At 44.4% G+C, this 17,692-nt stretch overlaps 1 long non-coding RNA gene across 1 annotated transcript; it reads right to left on the minus strand.

Annotated features, from left to right (window-relative positions):
* Positions 1-14,557: 14,557 nt before the first annotated feature.
* LOC123568686 (uncharacterized) lies at positions 14,558-17,370 on the minus strand. The gene is made up of 2 exons (XR_006692133.2): positions 16,157-17,370; positions 14,558-15,792 (listed from the first exon to the last, which is right to left on the minus strand). It is a non-coding gene; the product is annotated as an uncharacterized lncRNA (long non-coding RNA).
* Positions 17,371-17,692: the final 322 nt, after the last annotated feature.

Here is a 17,692-nt window from a genome sequence, read left to right on the forward strand (position 1 = left end):
AAGGACGGATGCAAGGGGCTGGTCCCCAAAAGAGAGCAGGAGCTCGTTCTGTCAGACCAGCTGCACTTCATTAAAGCCAGAGGTCTAACCGATCTGTTGCTACTGGGACTTTCGTTTTTCTCCCCTGATTTATTTTATTGCTATTCTGAGAGGTAAACATACACATACCCCTCAACAACTCCAAGGCATAATGAAAAAAAAAAAAAAAAGATTGGTTTCAGAAAGCTGGGGAGGTCAGAGCAAAGGCCCCAAGCCTAACCTGGAATTTCCCTGTGGGGCGGATTAAAAGCAATTGAGCCCCAAGCAGGGACCACCCTGGCTCACCTGACTGATCCCTCGCCTTCAGCCCCCTCAACTCGGCTGCAATCTTCTTAGGAGAGCAGAGCTGAGTTCAGGAGGCCATGCCCGGAGCAAGCAGCTGAGAGGCAGAGCAGGCCTGTGCTAGGAGAGGTTGGATGATGGGTCCAGGACAGCCCAAGGATTGAATGCAGAGGCAGTGGGAAGAGGGCCAGGTAGAGAGGACCTTGGTGACTCGCAGCAGCAGAAATTCGAGTTTAGGTGGAGGGTGGGATGAAGGACTCGGTCCCAGCTCCATGCATTGGCCAGGCAGGGTTGTGAGGTCTCTGCTCAAAGGGGTCCCTGAGATGGGTGTAGGGAGAAGCCTGCAGGTGGGCCCAACTGGTTCGGAGACACTCTGGGGGGCCCAGGCCTGGCAGGAACTCAACCCCTCTTAGGTCTTGCCATTATCAGCACTGATTTGTCCCTTGCCTCAACAAGGCTCAAATTAATCACTCCTGCCTCAAAATTAAAAGGAAAAACTATAAACAGTCCCACTGATTCATGAGTTCTGTTCAGAGCGGCTGCAGCAGCAGCCCAAGGGGAAGTCGCAAGGCATCCCAGCTGGGAGTTCAAGCAGAAGTGGCCTGTGCGTGTAAACACCGTGTCCTGTGGCCGATTTTGGTGTTGTAAGGGGTATATTTGTTAAATTCCAGTCGATATTCAAGGGGCCCTGTGTTTACTCCATTAGGAAACCAGATAGAGCTAATCAATGCTAGAAGGACTCTAGTTAACTCCTAAGGGAAGGCAAATACAAACAGCGGTATTCAAATCAATGTAAAATTCCCCCCACTGCACTTGGGTCGGTGGCCACCAGCAGGCCCATGCAGCGAGCCTGGCCTGACAGCTGGAGCCAGGCTCCTCCCTGGGGCTCAAGATTGGATTAAAGGCCTCCTGGAAGTCAGGGCTCGGCTGGATTCTGAGGCTGGCTCAGGTTCCATAGTACCTGTGGGCCTTGGGCAAGTCAGCTGGCCTCCCTGACCCTTAGTCTCTTCATCAGAAGGGTAACCACTCGTATTGAAATGAAATGGAAAGTTCATAGAGGGCTTTCATTATCTCTCCTGATATTTGCTGCCCCTTGAGGTGGGCATCATTGTCATTATTTCCATTTCACAGGAAAGGAAAATGAAGCGCAGAGACCTTAAATAACGGAACTGAAGCCACACAGCAGATAAACAGCTGTGTCTAAATCCATGTCCTCTGACTCCAAGCCACACGTGCTTTTCCCTAGGCCATACCATTCCTTGAAGGACTTTTGCATAGCATTAGTGCATATCATCTATCCAACACCCAGAGGTCGTTATTACTATTACGATCATTTTCCAATGAAAAAGTAAAGCCTGAAGTTCAGAGATGCAAGGGTCCAAGGTCCTGTAGATTATGCAAGTCCCGAGCACGAACACTCTGCTTGATCACATCATATTGCATCTGTCAAGGGAGTGACTTGGAAGAGCTGATATCTGGTGTCTTTTCTACGTCAAACATACTGCAATGTTTTAATTTTCTTTCCTAACCTCACCTTGTAGGATTTCTTCCTCTTGTACCACTACAGTCACAAATCAAAGTCAAGTGGCTCTACATGAGAGAGCAGGGAAACATGGAGAGAATGAGCCCAGTTTGGTGCTGAGAGAGTGGCTCTCTCAGCTGCCTTGCACCTGCCCTCCCTGGCTCAGGAATATTCCTCTCTGGTCTTCGGGGCAATTCTTCAGAGACAGCCATTCCTACAACTATTCGTCTTAGTTTATCTACAGAGATCATCCACGGAGCTCAGCGGTCAGCTATCTGGGATCCTTGTTGGATACTAGATCCAGGGCTATGTGACCTTTATAGCTCCCCAAGCCCAGGGTTGTGTGTTTTACCAGTAGCCAAAGATGGCTCCGTAGGGTGAATTCACCGTCAAGTTAAAATCTGCTTGACTATTATTGTGGACATTACTCAGTTTGTGTCTCTTTTTGTGGGGTGCTGGTTAGTTTGACCCAAGCCTCAGGGGAGATCTTCCAAGGATTTACTTGAGAAGAGATTTCTCCCTCTCCTTTGAAAAGGAAATGGCCAGTATTGCCCTTCCTCCCCAATATTACTTCCCAGTGTTCATTTTTGAACTCTGCAGAGTGAGCCTGGAAGAGTTAGCGAGGGCTCCCTGATTATTACGGATAGTCATTTCTTACTTTGATGGGTTGTTTTATATAAAGTTTACAGATAGTGTCCACCCATAGTATCTCATCTAACGCTCAAAATCAACATGGGGTACACAGTTACTTCTATTTCTGTCCTATATATAAAGAAACTGGGACCTAGAGAGTCCAAGGGATTTGTCCAAGGTCATGCACTGAAAGGGGGCAGAGCAAAATTAGAACTCAGACTCCCCAACTCTGTCCAGACCTTTCTTTACATAAGCAGTGATGTTCTTCAAGCTGTCCTGATTTGAAATATTATATAGGTGGAATGCAGTGCTTCTGGGGACTGTGGTTTTGGGTGGTCCACTTCCACCTTATAACAGAAGCAGCTGTGGCTTAAGACGTGAGGTTTTAGGGTCTCTCTATTCCTAGAACGTAGGACAATGCTGCTCACATAGTAGGCCGCCATAAATGTTTGATGTGTAAATGAGCAAATGAATAATTGAATGAGTAGACCTCAGCTTTCCCGATTCCTCGTCAAATTTGCCTCCCACTACACCACTCTGCTTCCTGCACTTTCATTGATCTGAAAATCTAAAATCAGTTTTCAGACCTTAAAAAAAATAAAAATAAAAAGCCAATGGACCTTTTGCTGAGTGGAAACGCAAGAAACAAGTTAAGAAGGTGGGGACAGGAAAGAGATTTTCTACGTGGAAGAAATTGAGGCAGGGTCCTGTTTGCACTACAATTGAAGGACACCCAGCCCAAGGAGCTGTCCTTGATCGCATCCCTGACTCCTCATCTCTGGGCAGGGGAGGCGAGAGCCAATCCCATCCCTTCTGCTGTTGGACACGTAGGACTTTGGCCTCCAGCCAGAACCCATGCTTCAGAACAGAGGAGGACCACTAAGCAGGAAATGTGGCCGCCTCATTCACAACCTCTTCTGAATTTCATTTGTGACAAACCACTCTTCATAAACCTCAGAACTGCCCGTCGTCACCGGGGTGAGGGACGCAATGCTGCTGAGAGGGAAAAACAATTAGAAATACAATTAGTGTTATAAAAGCTGGTCATAAATATTGGAGTTCTCTCTCTGGAGAGGAGGGACAAGATGACAGCTCACAATTCCTTGTATTGACAAAAGAGGAAACAGTCCATGAAACTGGTCATTTGCCTGGGTATTTTTATCTATCAGATCCCAGAGTAGGAACAAGGGAAGCATGAATGATTGGATTAGCTGCCCAGCCTTTATGTGCTTTTGCAGCATCAGCAATATGCAGTTACTGCAACCCACACACAGACGTGGCATGCACACACACACAACACACACACACACACACACACACGCATACACATACACACACACCAGCGTAGGAGGAGACCCTCGCATGCAGTTAGGCAGTGACGACTATGGGCTCGGACACTCCCATCCCACAACAGACAGGGATGAACTCACCGAGTTCAGATGTAGAGAAAACTGAGTATCCTTCCCTCCGAGTTGTTTCTCCTCATTCCTGGAGGAGAATGACAGAGCCAAAGGCATCCTATAACACCCCATCTCTCTCTCAAGGGCCTGAACCCCTTGTGATGCCCTTTGAGTTGGTATTGTTTGTGCCTTGGCCTTTCCTTCCAAGAGTCCATTTGGTTGTTCCTTGGGTGGTCTTGGCTCTACAACATGCTCGATGTGGCAAGGCCTGTTCATTTGGCAGCCCCAAACTCTCCAGTGTTTAGCTTCTCTGTTTCCACTTTCTGCAACTCCAGGGCACCTCTAGGCCCCCTGGTGGGGCTGGTGGGGGTTGAGCAGGGCAGAGGGTGAGTATGAGGGCTGCAAGTTCCCCGTACTATTTGGGACAGAGGTCCCCCTCTGCAGGCATGTGCAACCACCTGGCATCTATGCCAACCAGCAGGAAGCAGAGCTCCCCTTGCCGAGGGCACTGTGCCAGCATGGCAGATGGGCATGTGTGTCAGCTGCCAAGGGATCTCCAATAGGATCCAAATAGGTCTGCATTTTTGGAGGGCAGGACATTCTCTCCTTTCGCTCTTCGTCTTACATACAGGACCAGCTGATGAAAAACCATCTATCTCATATTGCCTTGGTTCCTCTGTGCATCTGATTCCACTTGCCCCCATTATTGGCCTCTCAACTTTTTCCTTAGTGGGGAGGATGAAAAGGTAGATAGAATGCACATACCCTTCTTCCACTATTTGCATATACGTACATATGTTCTGAGGATGTGCACCTCTGTACAGAGAAGCATGGAATCCCGAAATCTGCCAGCTGAGGCATCTTTCTCTCTCCTGACAAATGATCATGCAATTTCAGGTTGATTACTGGAAAGTGGTGGGAAACCCACTGCCTCATGGGCAGTTCCTCCTTTGTTGGCTAATAGTTGTTGGACAATTTTATTCCATAATACAAAATTTGCATCCAGATTAATTCCAGCTTTTGCCCTGGAGCAACTGAGAACAAATCTGCCTTCTCTTCCCATATGACAGGTCTTCAAATATTTTAAACCAATGTTCACATCCCTGAAGAATCTTTCCTTCTCCAGGCTAAGTATTTCCTGTCCCATCAATTCCTACATACTTTGAGTGACAAAGGATCCAGATTACTTGTCAGGATTGTATAGTGGAGTATTGAAATAACAGGTGCTGAATTCAGATAGACTTAAGTTCTAATCACCCTCATTCACGGGGGTTGACTGAATGGAGACTTGGTGGTCATGGCCTTAGCTGTCATCAATTACAATTCAATTACCTGGATTAGATTAAACAGCATTTACTGAACTGTTGCTAAGTGGTAAGGGACCTATTCTTATTAAAAATGAGTATTATTTATATTTTGGAAATTAAAAAGCAGGTACATAGAGGTAGCCTAGCTTCCTTTGGATCATACAGCTAGTCTATGACAAAGCAAGGAAAAGTGGTAGCTTTTGAACCTGTGGCTTTTGTTTCCAAGTGAAGCACGCTCCCATGACCAGCGCAGTTGCTACACTGGAGACTGAGTGGAGAATTGGAAGTGCATATGGTGTGCATATGTAACTATAGACGTATACAGCAAAAAGTTGAAGGCTAGGCTAGCCAACACCTGTCAACACAGTTATTCCAAGAGTAGGGGAGAAAGTGGGCCAGGAGGAATGGAAGGGAACTTTCACTCTTTACTGTCTATACTCTCGTATTGTTTGAATGTTTTTAAGAATACAATATATTCAACTAATTCTCATGTATTTAAAACACACATAAGAGGCTTATCACTCAGACTGTCCTTTCAAGTAGGTTAAAATCCAGTGGGTGAGTGGGTGAGCCAAAGTTACCCAAGAATAAAGAGAAGTCCCCATTGTGAGAGACAGTATAGTCTGGTGGCTAAAATAATGGACTTTGGAGCTCCAGAGTCCAGATTCCAATCACAGCTTAATCTCTTCTTAATGCTATAATGTTTTTAATGTGGACAAGTTAACTGATCTCTTCATTCCTCCATTTCTTCATTTATAAAATGTAGATAATAATTTTTAGTGTGTATCATATAGGTTATTTCTGTCAAGAATAAAGAACTCCTTCCATTTTAAAAATTGAGGTATAATTTACATACATTAAAATTAACTCTTTCTATTGTACAGCTTATGAGTTTTGACAAATGCATAAAGTCATATAACCACTACCACAGTGAAGATATAGAAAAATTTCATCAATCACCCACATCCCCTTGGGTCCCTTTGCTTTCAGTCACTCTCCCACCCTCAGTCCCTGGAAACCATGAATCTGTTTTCTGTTTCTATAGCTTGCCTTTCCCAGAATATCTTATAAATGTAATATATATAGCCTTTTGAGTCTGGCTTCTTTCACTTCGCATAATAAATCTGAGATTTATCCATGTTGTTGTATATGTCAGTAGTTCATTTCTTTTTATTGCTGAGTAGATTCCACTTATGATGTACTATAGTTTGTGTACTTGTTCACTAGATGAAGGACATTGGGCTTGTTTCCAGTTTTTGGTGATTATGGATAAAGTTTCTATAAGCATTCACATATAGGTTTCGTGTGAACATAAGTTTATTTCACTTGGTAAATACTGCAATTGCTATGTCACATGACAAGTATGTATTTAGCTTTATAAGAAACTGCCAGACTGTTTTCCAAAATGGCTATATCATTTTGCATTCTTACCAGTAATGATAGACAATTTCAGTTGTCTCATATTCTCCCAGGACTTGGTATTGTCATTTATTTATTTATTTATTTACTTATTTACTTTTTATTTTAGCCATATAAATAGATATGCAGTGCATCTCATTATAGTTTTAATTTGTATTTTTTTTCTTAAAAAAATTTAAAAATAGAGACAGGATCTCACCATGTTGCCCAGGCTGGTCTTGAACTCCTGGGATCAAATGCTCCTCTCACCTCAGCCTCCCAAAGTATTGGAATTACAGGCATGAGCCACCAAACCCAACCTTAATTTGTATTTCTTTAATAAATAGGTTGAACATATTTTCATGTTATTGTTTGCTATTTATGTATCTTTGGTGAAATGTTCATTGCTTATTTTTTTTAATGTGTTGGTTTTTTTCTTATTGTTGAGTTTGAAAGTTGTTGGTGTATTCTAGATTTAAGTCCTTTTTCATATATGTGTTTTGGAAATATCTTCTCCAAGTCTGTGACTTATTTATTAATTCCTTCAAGAGTGTCTTTTAAAGAGAAGTTTTTAAGAGTTGATAAAATTCACTATACCATGGCTCATGGTTTTGGTGTCACATCTAAGAGATCCTTACCTAACCTAAGGTCACAAAAGTTTTCTGTTATGTTTTCTTCCAAAAGTTTTATAGTTTTAGGTTTTATGTTCAGGACTGTTTCATTTTGGGTTGTATTGTGTATATGGTGTGAGGTAAGGGTAGAGACCTCTGATGTCACAGCTGCTGTTGGGCTTCTTGGATCCTCCATCTTCCTCTTGGCCATGCTGTTCATATTTTTTAAAGACGTTTTATGTAATGCCTATGCTACAGTTTACATTCCTGCCTAACTAGCTGTCTTCTGCTGCCCTAGGCATTTCTTTGACTCAGGTAGGATGGAGTTGCAATCTTTCCAGGCTACTCAGTAGCTATTTCCTACTCATAGCATCAAAGCATGCCAAGAGCTGAAAGTTGCTTTTTGTGCAGACCTTGAAGTATAGATTCAGCAAGGGCTCCAGATGTTAACATTTCTACCCAAGACACCTGCTATGGTTTGGATATTTGTCTCTTCCATACCTCATGTTGAAATTTGATCTCCATTGTTGGAGGTGGGAACTGGTGGTAGGTGTTTGGGTCTTGGGGGCGGATCCCTCATGAATAATGCCATGGTCGGGTGTGTGTGTGGTGGGGTGAGTGAGTTCTCTAACCATGTGATCTCTTTGTACATGCTGGCTTCTCTTCCACTTTCTGCAGGGAGTTGAAGTAACCCGATGCCCTTACCAGATGCAGATGCCAAGTCTTGAACTTCTTAAGCCACCAGAATTGTGAGCCAATAAATCTATTTTCTTTATAAACTGCCCAGGCTCAGATATTCTGTTAGAGCAACACAAAGTGCACTAAAACAGTACCCAAACAAGACTTAGATGCCTAAGCTTGGGCCAGAAGAAAATAGAATTATTAGAGTCTTTAGCTTGAAAAGGTCCCTGGAAAATTTCTTTGTCCCTATTCCTTTGCCACTGGTCAGGATCTCACACAAATTGTCCCAGATAGAAGAGTCCCCAAAAGATGGTGCAACCTTCCTTGATTATTATCTCAAGTGTCAATCTGGATTTAGGTATTTTGGTATTGGTATTTAGGCGTATGGTATCTATGGAGAGGTAGTTAGTCAGTGGGCGGAGGCAAGCTGTGGGATCAGGAAGAGACCAGAGATAGGGTGGAGATAGGATGGAGAGAATGGGAAATTGGAAATCCAAGCGCCTAAGCTCTCTCACACTCCAAGCAATCTAAACATGAAGGTGCTGCTCTGGGGCAGACACAGCAGGGATCCTGTCATGTTTCCTTGGCTAAATTACTACGTGCCCTCAGGCTGCTGCTCCTTTCTGCGAAATGGGGGAACTAGTAACCACCATCACTGCCATCATCTCCACCACCACCACAACTAACCTTTATCAGTGTTTTCTATCTGTCAGGCTCTTCTTGCGCATTTTCTCATCCAATACTAACAATAACCTGAGGGAAATGTTCTTATCATGTTCATTTTACAGATGAGGAAGTAAAGGCTCAGTGAGGTTAAGAAATGTGCCCAAAGTCATAAATCCCCTAATGTCCCCCTGAAAGGATGAAACTATATCAGTGGAAGTCCTACCCACCGCTCCTCCAGTTTATAGATCATCAATACATGCTAACATAAGCATAAAGCTCAAGCTTCCTAAAAGGAAATAAAATGATTTAGATTCATGGAATACAGCAAAGACCACAGACTTTCAGGGAGATAGGGATACTGGGTTCTCAACCCAGAACTTGCTCTAAATCATCCAGAAAGTCGAACTTGTCTTGTCTAGGACTTCATTTCTCCCTTGTTAAAATAAAGGCTCAGCTGAGAGGATTTCTTAGATTCTTCCAGGTGCTAACCTTCTGTGATTTTATGATTCTTACTTTCTTTGTCTGTGCCTTCAGATTCACAAAGAGATGTTAAATTGGATTAGAAGTTACCGGAGATGGACTCCACTGGTATTGAGAGAAGAGTGAGAAGATGCAGGCTTTGTTGACATGGAAAGGGGCAGGATGCAGATCAGAATGATTTCTCCACTTGTTTCTGTTTCTCTATATCTCACACATCTTTCAAGACTCTTCGCTTAAGGTCCACATTGTCTGGGAGGCCTTCCAGTACCAACTTGGTAAATGGACTTCTTTGTAAATATAATCTCTGTGTGCAGCACAGTTTGAGCTGCATTAATTAATTCATTAATGTACTTACTTATACCTGCCTTGTGCCAAAGTGGCATTACGGTGGCTTACACAGATATGTGAAACACAGTGCCATAACACATATTAGAAGGAAATGGGAAAGGAAAACAGAAGAACAAACGAAGGAATGTCACAGGGGATCACGAATGAGGCCAATCCAGGGATGCAGAACTTGAAGCCCCTAAACACCTACTACTGGCAGGCTGTGATTCAGAATCTAAAGTTTCTGGCAGCCAATATGAACAAGGTAGTCCAGTCAGTCTCACAATTTACAATGCCTGTGATATGAGAGAAAAAGAAGGAAAGAAAGGAAGAGGGAAGAGAGAGAGAGAAAAGAAGAGGAAGGAGGTAGAGGAAGAGGAGGAGGAAGGGGAGAAGGAGGGAAGGAAGGAGGGAGAGAGGGAAGGAAGGAAGGAAGGAAGGAAGGAAGAAAGGAAGGAAAAAAGGAAGGAAGGAAAGAAAAAAGAATGTTCAGAAGGAGCCCAACTTTTCCTGATGCTGAACCAGAAAGAGCTTTTCCTTGAGTCCTTCCTAAGAGCTCTGTGTTACGTGATGAACAGCATCCTCACCACCCTCACAGTAGACTGGCTCCTCATTCCTTGAGGCTGCTCCCTGTAGCATCATCCTTCAACAAAGGCCAAAATTCAGCTCAGAAAAGCAGCTCCACAGGGGACCAGAGGAATATGGTCCGATAGACAGCTCTCTGCTGACCTGGCTAAACCCTGGGGCCCTTGTTAATATTTCTAGAGGGATGAATGTACTGCATCCCCTTCAGGCAATGTTTCATATAGTTGGTCTCTCTCAGCTGAGTTTTTGATGGACACTTCACGGCAATGAGTTCGAGAGTATATTCCCTGCCAAGTACCTGAAGTGCAGCTATTGGGTTGCCAATTAAAGATGGACCCATATGCCTTACAAACACACAAACAGTTGAAATCCATCAACATTGGAGTAGGGTTGTCATTGTCTTACCAACATTGATGAGCCTAACTAGGACCTACACCTGATGAGAGGGCTACCCCCTTGGCTCTGAGCTGAGCTGAAGGAGTTTGCAGGGTGTTTGATTGGCCTGCCAAGCCCCCAAGCCGAGTGTCTGTCCTACAGGGTGTAGTGATTGCTCTGAGAATGGAGACCCTTGGATCTTGCCATTTCTAAAATGAGAGGTTTTGTCTATAGGATCTCTAAGTTCCCCACCAGTGTGAACAATCCTAATTCTAGAAGGAAACTACTCCACGGGAGGAGGGCTGTTAAACACTGGAAAAGCCTACCATTGGAACGGTAAGATTGCCTGCCCCAGAGTTGTAGAGATCCATGCTATCTGGGGGAAATTGGAACAAATCTGCTTGGAGGCAGGGCGCTGGCCTATGGCCTCTGGAATGCTTACCATGATGCGCTTGGTTCCTCTATCTGTGTCTAAGTGTGCATGGCCTGGCGACAGTTGTCTGTGTTCACTTGGGTCCACACCTCCCTCTTCGTGTGAAGACGTGTGTTTACACGAGTCCATCATTATTTTCCCCCTCCCCCCAGTAGCAGCTGTGTCACTGAGAGCCCCTCTCCAGAGTCTTTGCTGGGAAATGTATCATACAGCACAGTACGCCCCTCATAAAAATACAGTAAGTGGCCCTGCAAGTGGTCAGCACAGTAATGACTCCAACCTAGTGGTGTTCTTGGAGGGGCCTCTTTGGAAGCAAAGCTGAGAAGACAGAACTGAAATCTTTGGGGTAATTAGGTCTCTGGTGTGCAGAAACCTCTTAAATCATTGAGTCAGAAAGGATCTGGTCTTGAAATCTTACATCAGGCCAGACTGAGTATGCTCAGTAAGTATGCTCAGTATGAGCTCCCAGTAAGCAGGCAGTTGGCCATGTGGCAGCACCTCTTCATGTTTCTGCATCGTAGCTCCCCCTCCACGGAGACCCACCCTGACCCACATAAGAACACAGTTGTTACTTAGGAGGCACAGGGAGGCTGAGCTAGGGAGCTGATCTTCATGCCTTGGGGGCCGGGCCCTGCAAGCTTAATAGATGGTCTTTTGTCTGGAGGGTGCATGGATGAGGCGTTCATGGAGTAGAAGGATGGCTGGGATAACTGAACAAAAATTTCTTTCACCTTGTGGGTCCTTGTCAAGGACCTAAAGGAAAACTTTCAACCCACTTCCTTCTAATTCTCCAACCGCCCCTTTCTCCCGCCTCAGCCAGAGATGGGGCCTTGTGAGAGGGTGAAAGATTGGCAGGAGTGGTGAGTGTAACTCATAAGAGGGGCAAGAGTGGGCTGACCTCACTCCCAGCCTTCAGCCTTCCCTGCTTCCTCTTAGATGGAGCGGGATGTGGGGCTCTCCTGGGTTCTTCTGGGTTCCCAAGAGTCCTGGCTCCCACCTCCTTGTTTTTCCCTTGAGGGCTCAGTGGGAGGCCCCAGCTAAAAGGCTGATTCCTGCCAGGGCTGCCAGCAAGCCCGGCCAGGTAGCAGTTAAGGACAATAAAAGCAATCAGGGAATTCTGGGGCTGCAGTGGCACGCAGACCTTCAGGGCATTTAGGGAAAGTAGATTAAGAAATCTTTTTCCAGATAAGAGAGCCCTGTAAGGAGGCCAAAGAAAGGGAAATACACACCCCTTTGATCACAAGGGATTGTAATTACTCAGATATTGATTGGGATAATAAGTTTGCCAAAACTCTAGAGAAGGAGAGATATTCCTGCAGGTATTTTGCTTTTGCAGAATTTGCTGAGCTCTCCTGTGAAGTCAAAGTCAATTTGGAGGCCTAGGCCTGGCCCTGGAGCCCAGAAAATGGGAGTTGGAGGCCTTTTCTTTCTGGCAGGAGTTCATTGCAGGCCCGGCCTCACCACGCTCCCTCCAGGGGTTGTTAACACTATCATTATTAGCACGATCATTGCCATTATTAATAACCCTTGGGGCCTAATGGGGTTGAGAGTGCAGTGAGGAGAACTGAGGTCAGCCTCCAGAACAGCGTAAGGCCCTCAGCCTGGATTCCAGAATCTTCTCCAGTAGTTTCCCTACCTCTCTTCTAGAAGCCCTCTCTTTCAAATTTCCTCTGTACCATACCCCCAACTTGTGCATGTGTGCATACATACACACACATACGCGTATACACATGTGTACATACCCTACCTATACTCCAGCCACCCTGATCCTCCCACAATTCTCACACATGCCCACCTGTCACACACAGTTGTGGAATTAGAGCTTTGGCTTCAGGGTCATGCAGACCTGAGTTCAAATCCTGCTCTGCCACTTACTAGCCCTGCAATCCTGAGCAAACCACTTCACCTTTCTCAGCCTCAGAGTCATTTGCAGAATGGGAATAATATTAGCACCTACCTCATCCCGCATACTTGTTGAGAGGATTAGATGAGATGATATAAAGCATTTTGCTCAGTGCCTGCGTTATAAGAAGTGCCTCATTTGAGTATTAGCTATTGCTTTTGTTATTCTACAGCCTTCCTCTGAGATTTTGCACGAATCATTGCTTCTGCAAAGTTTTCTCTCATCATAGTTGTGAACCAAGGCTCTTGTCAATCTTTCAGGCCTAGCCAAGATCTCAACTCTGTCCCTTCCAGAATCTTCTCCTTTTGCTTCCAGTTGTCTGTATCTCTTACAGCTCTTAATCACAGTTTGCTTTGAGTTCCGATTTTGGACTTGAGGAGGACAGGGATTATATCTTCCTCTTTTTATCTTCCTTACTCCAATTCCAGAGTTTAGCACTCTACACACCTTTATATATAGTAAGTGTGCAATATGTTTTTGATTTTTTGTAATAATAGATATCATTTACTGAGCAATTATTATGTGCCTTTCTTTTTGCATACATTATCACATTTAATCCTCATAATAATACTGTCATGTAATTATCTACATGAAGCAATTAAAAAAGGATTTCTTTTTTATACATATGGGAAATAAGACTCTGGAGAGATGAAATCATTTACTGGTCACATAGCTGATGAGTGGATGAGCTTTGCTCCAAACACAGGACTATCAGTTTCCAAAGACTGTGTATTATGTGCAACTAGGCTAAACCCAGCGCATCTTTCAATTGGTCATATCCTAACCGCCAGGTAGGCTGCACACTCAGCAACTTCCAGCTCTTAGCATGCTGTGGTTCTATGAATGGGAAATAGCTACTGAGTAGCTTGGAAAGATTGTAATTCCATCCTGCTTGAGTCAAGAAATGCCCAGGGCAGCAGAGGCCAGCCTAGTTAAGCAAGGATGTAAATATTAGCACAGGCATTACGTGAAAGGTCTTTAAAGAATATAAACAGCCTGGCAAAAGGGGAAGATGGAGGATCCAAGGAGTCCAGCAACAGCCATAGCGTCAGAGGCACTTTGAAGAATATGGTGTGATGAAGTGCCAGGAGGACTTGCCTGTCAACGAAAGACTCTCTAATACATCTCAGCTGACAAAAAGCAGGAGAGAAGGTCAGTTCCAATAGAAAAAAATGCTGATGAGGAACTGAGATTGAGGAGATAGCAGAAACTTGGCATTAGAGTTCCACAAGTCCGGAAAGACAAGAGTGAAGGGGTACATGAAAATTAATGACTGATAATGCTAATAATAATAACATTGATTGATAATGTGATTGCTATGTGCCCAGCACCATGCAGTGTAAGGAGGCGAGTAGCTGTGTAGCCATAACACCATAGACATGATTATTTCAGAACCCAAGTTCACTCCTTTTTCATCTTTCTTGACTGTTGATACTTAAGGGGACTCCCAACCTCATCTGATTCTTTCAACAAGCATTTATCTCATGTCTACTCTGTGCATGCCCTAGGATGTGCCCTGGGGAGATGGGTGAAACTTGTCCTCTAACCTGGAGGAACTCACAGTCTACTGGTGGACAAGGAACATACATATCTACAATGGAGTGGCATGTTTGTTATTAGAGATGTTTGTTATTATTAGTGTACACGTGTTTTGGGAAATGGGAGGAAGATTTCAGAGAAGAGGTGGTATCTGAGTGGAGAATACTTTTAAGGATGGGTGGAGAGTGAGGGGAGCGCATTGTGAGCAGAGGCGACAGTTTCATAAAAGCTTGAGACTGTGACAATATATGTTATGTTCAAAATGGCTAAACGGGGACCCCTGAATGTCTAGGATTGGGATATGTTAGAAGCTGCAGTAAGTAGAACCTGAAAGATATGGTGGGATAAAATAGTGAAAAATATTTCAAAGACATTGTTAAATCAATCATCATGTTTATTTATTGAGCATCTACTATGTGCTAAGTATGGAATCTGGCACTGGGACTACAATGTCAAGTAAACCAGGGTTGGTCTCTGCTTCACCCATAGGATGACCACATGTTCCAGTCTCCTTCTTGTCCTGGAATAATTATTAATAACATCTCCTTTTACTTTCAAAAGTGTTCCCATTTACACTGTAAGTTATATGATGATGCTACCTCAGAATTTCAGAAAGACAAACATTAATCAAACAATCACCCAATATGTAACTTCAAATTGTGCTAGATGTTATGAAAGAAAGATGCCAGAGGGCTATTACAGCAAGCATTGGAAAGCAGCTTCATTCGCCACAGGAATTTAGCTTTCTCTGCAGGCAAAACAGACAGAAGGTTTTTAAGTTACAGATCAGATCTTAGTTTTAGAAGTCATGGCATTTCTGTGCTTGTTGAAGATTTCTCTCTCCTCTCTCTCTCTCTCTCTCTCTCTTTTTCAGAGTCTCGCTCTCTCACCTAGGCTGGAGTGCAGTGGTGTGATCTTGTCTCACTGCAGCCATCACCTCCTGGGCTCAAATAATCCTCCCGAGTAGCTGGGACTACAGGTTCCTGCCACCATGTCCAGCTAATTTTTGTATATATTTTTTAAATAGAGATGGGGTTTTACATGTTGCCCAGGCTAGTCTCAAACTTCTGGGCTCAAGTGATCTGCCCACCTTGGCCTCCCAAAGTGCTGGGATTATAGACATGAGCAACTGTGTCTGGCCCCTCTCTCTTTCTCTTTAATGTCTCCCATTATCAATAAGAATTGGAGAAAATCCAATTTTCATTGTATAGACTTTCACAGTGTAAACGTACTTTTTTTCTTCAGAGTTGCAGAGTGAAAAGTTCAAAGCAAATATGTCAGCCAAAGCTCGCTTTCTGTCCTAGCTCTACCTACAGCCAGCTGCCTGACCCTGGACAAGTTACTTCTCCTGAGCCTTGGTTTTCTCATCTTTTATTTTTATTTTTATTTATTTATTTTTTTTTAGAGATAGGGTCTCACTTGGTCACCTACGCTAAAGTGCAGTGGTGGGATCATAGCTCACTGCAGCGTCAAACTTTTGGGCTCAAGCGATCCTCCTGCTTCAGCATCCTGAGTCCCTGGGATTACAGGTGCGAGCCACCACCCCCAGTTCAGGTTTTCTCATCTTTAGGAAGGGAGGGTCATTCCCACCTGCAAGGGTGGCTGTGAGGACTGGAAATATGGTGAGTAAAGTGACTAGTACAGTGCTGGCCACATGGTAGGCATTCAAAAAACAGCACCTACTTTAGTTAGGGTTTTCTGAGCTTGTGATTGTCTCAGAATGGGTGCTATGACTGGTGGAGAAATGCATTTCATAGAAGACACACCATTGTCTACAACAGGGAAGAGAGTGGAGGTCAGTGGGCAAGGAAGGGAAGGGAAAGGGCTGCTGGTGTTTCCGCCACTAGAAGGAAATTGGGTTGGAAAACAAACACCTGCCCTTTTTAGTTGGACTCTACATGGCCCTTAAGAGCCAGAACCTACAGACCTGATGTGCTAAGCAGAGTAAGAAAGAGGCATCTAATGGTGTATGCACTAAAAATCCAGACCGCCCTGCATAACCAGGTCCTCCTGGGAACGTCTGGGAAAATCAGACAGTGAGGCTCCATCTTGCTTTTGTCTTCTCTTCCTCATTCCTCGGGCTTGTATATAACTCCCTCTGTGGGCAGAGGAAGGCCCCTGATAGAGGGATGCAGGCAGACACTGCACTGAGTGAGCCTGAGAAGACGGGGACAGAGCAGGCTGCATGGGGTTGGAGGGAGGAGGAACTAGGAGCCTCCGCCCAGTGGCTATTTTGGAGCTAGAAGTGCTGTGACCACTTCCGTCCAGGTCTGGCTTGTGTCCTGACTGGGAGACCAGGCTGCTGGAGTCTGCATCTCATTTTCTTTCTGATTTGCCTCTGGTGTTGTTCTACTGTGTGTTGGTTTTCGAGGGCTGCCATAACAGATGACCACATCCTGGATGACCGTTTGTTTTCTTACTGCTCTGGAGGCTAGACTCCAAAATCAAGGCGTTGTGAGGATTGTTTCTTCTGATATCTCTCTCCTTGACTTGTAGATGGCCACACCCTCCCTCAGTCATCACATGGTCTTTTCTCCGTGCATTCTTGTCTGTGTCCTAATCTCCTCCTTTTATAAATGCCCCTCATAATGGATTAGGGCTCACTCTCATGACCTTGTGTCACATTAATTACCTCTGTAAAGACCCTGTCTCCAAATACAGTCAAATTCTGAGGTACAAGGTGTTAGGACTTCAACATATGAATTTTGCGGGGATGCAATTTAGTTCATAACAGACAGCTGGGCAAGTTGCATCTTTGGTCTTCATCCCTTAAGAGAGAAAAAGTGGCTTGGTTGGTCTACTGAGCCTCTTTCCTTGGAGAGGAGTTGAATCAGGAAGCTGCAAGCTTCTCAAAACAGTGCAAATCCCTCTCTAAACCCTCTTGGCTTTACCCAGAGCCAATGGGTAATCCACTGCCTGCTTTGGGGTTCCTGGATGCTTCCTCTTGCTTCCTCAAGCCTGATTTTAGGATCTGGGATCTGCTTTGCTTCTGGTGGAGAAATAGGTGTCTACTCTGAAATTGCCTCCCCTTGGGACTGTTCAAATGTATTTGTCTTGTCTTTTGCAGACGTTCCTTTAACAGAAGAGTGCTCTCAGCCCTCAAAGATCCCATGCAGAGGGCTCACCTACTGCAGGATAAGAGAGCCAAGTAAGTTGCCATGCTTTTTCCATTCACCTCTTCCTTCCTCTGCAGAGAAAGGCAGGAGACCACACCTGTGTTTGTGATATTACAGACACGCTGAGATCCACAAATGTGTCATTAGCCCACCAGGTTGGCACAGAACGGCTGCATCCGAAGGTGATTTAACGCAGGTAGAACCCTGCTTACAGATGGGCGGGCTTCCAAAGATTTGCTTGTAGCTTAGTTATTATGAATCAGGAGTGTTTTCCTTTCACAGAAAAAGTGTTAAATGCAGGGGGAGGTTTTCAGGGAACTCCTGAAAAATCAATCTAACTCACAATAATTAAAATACGAAATATGATCATTTCTGTCCCCAACACCCAAATTTCA

This window comes from Macaca fascicularis, chromosome 14 (genome assembly GCF_037993035.2).
Source record: "Macaca fascicularis isolate 582-1 chromosome 14, T2T-MFA8v1.1".
Lineage (NCBI taxonomy): Eukaryota > Metazoa > Chordata > Mammalia > Primates > Cercopithecidae > Macaca > Macaca fascicularis.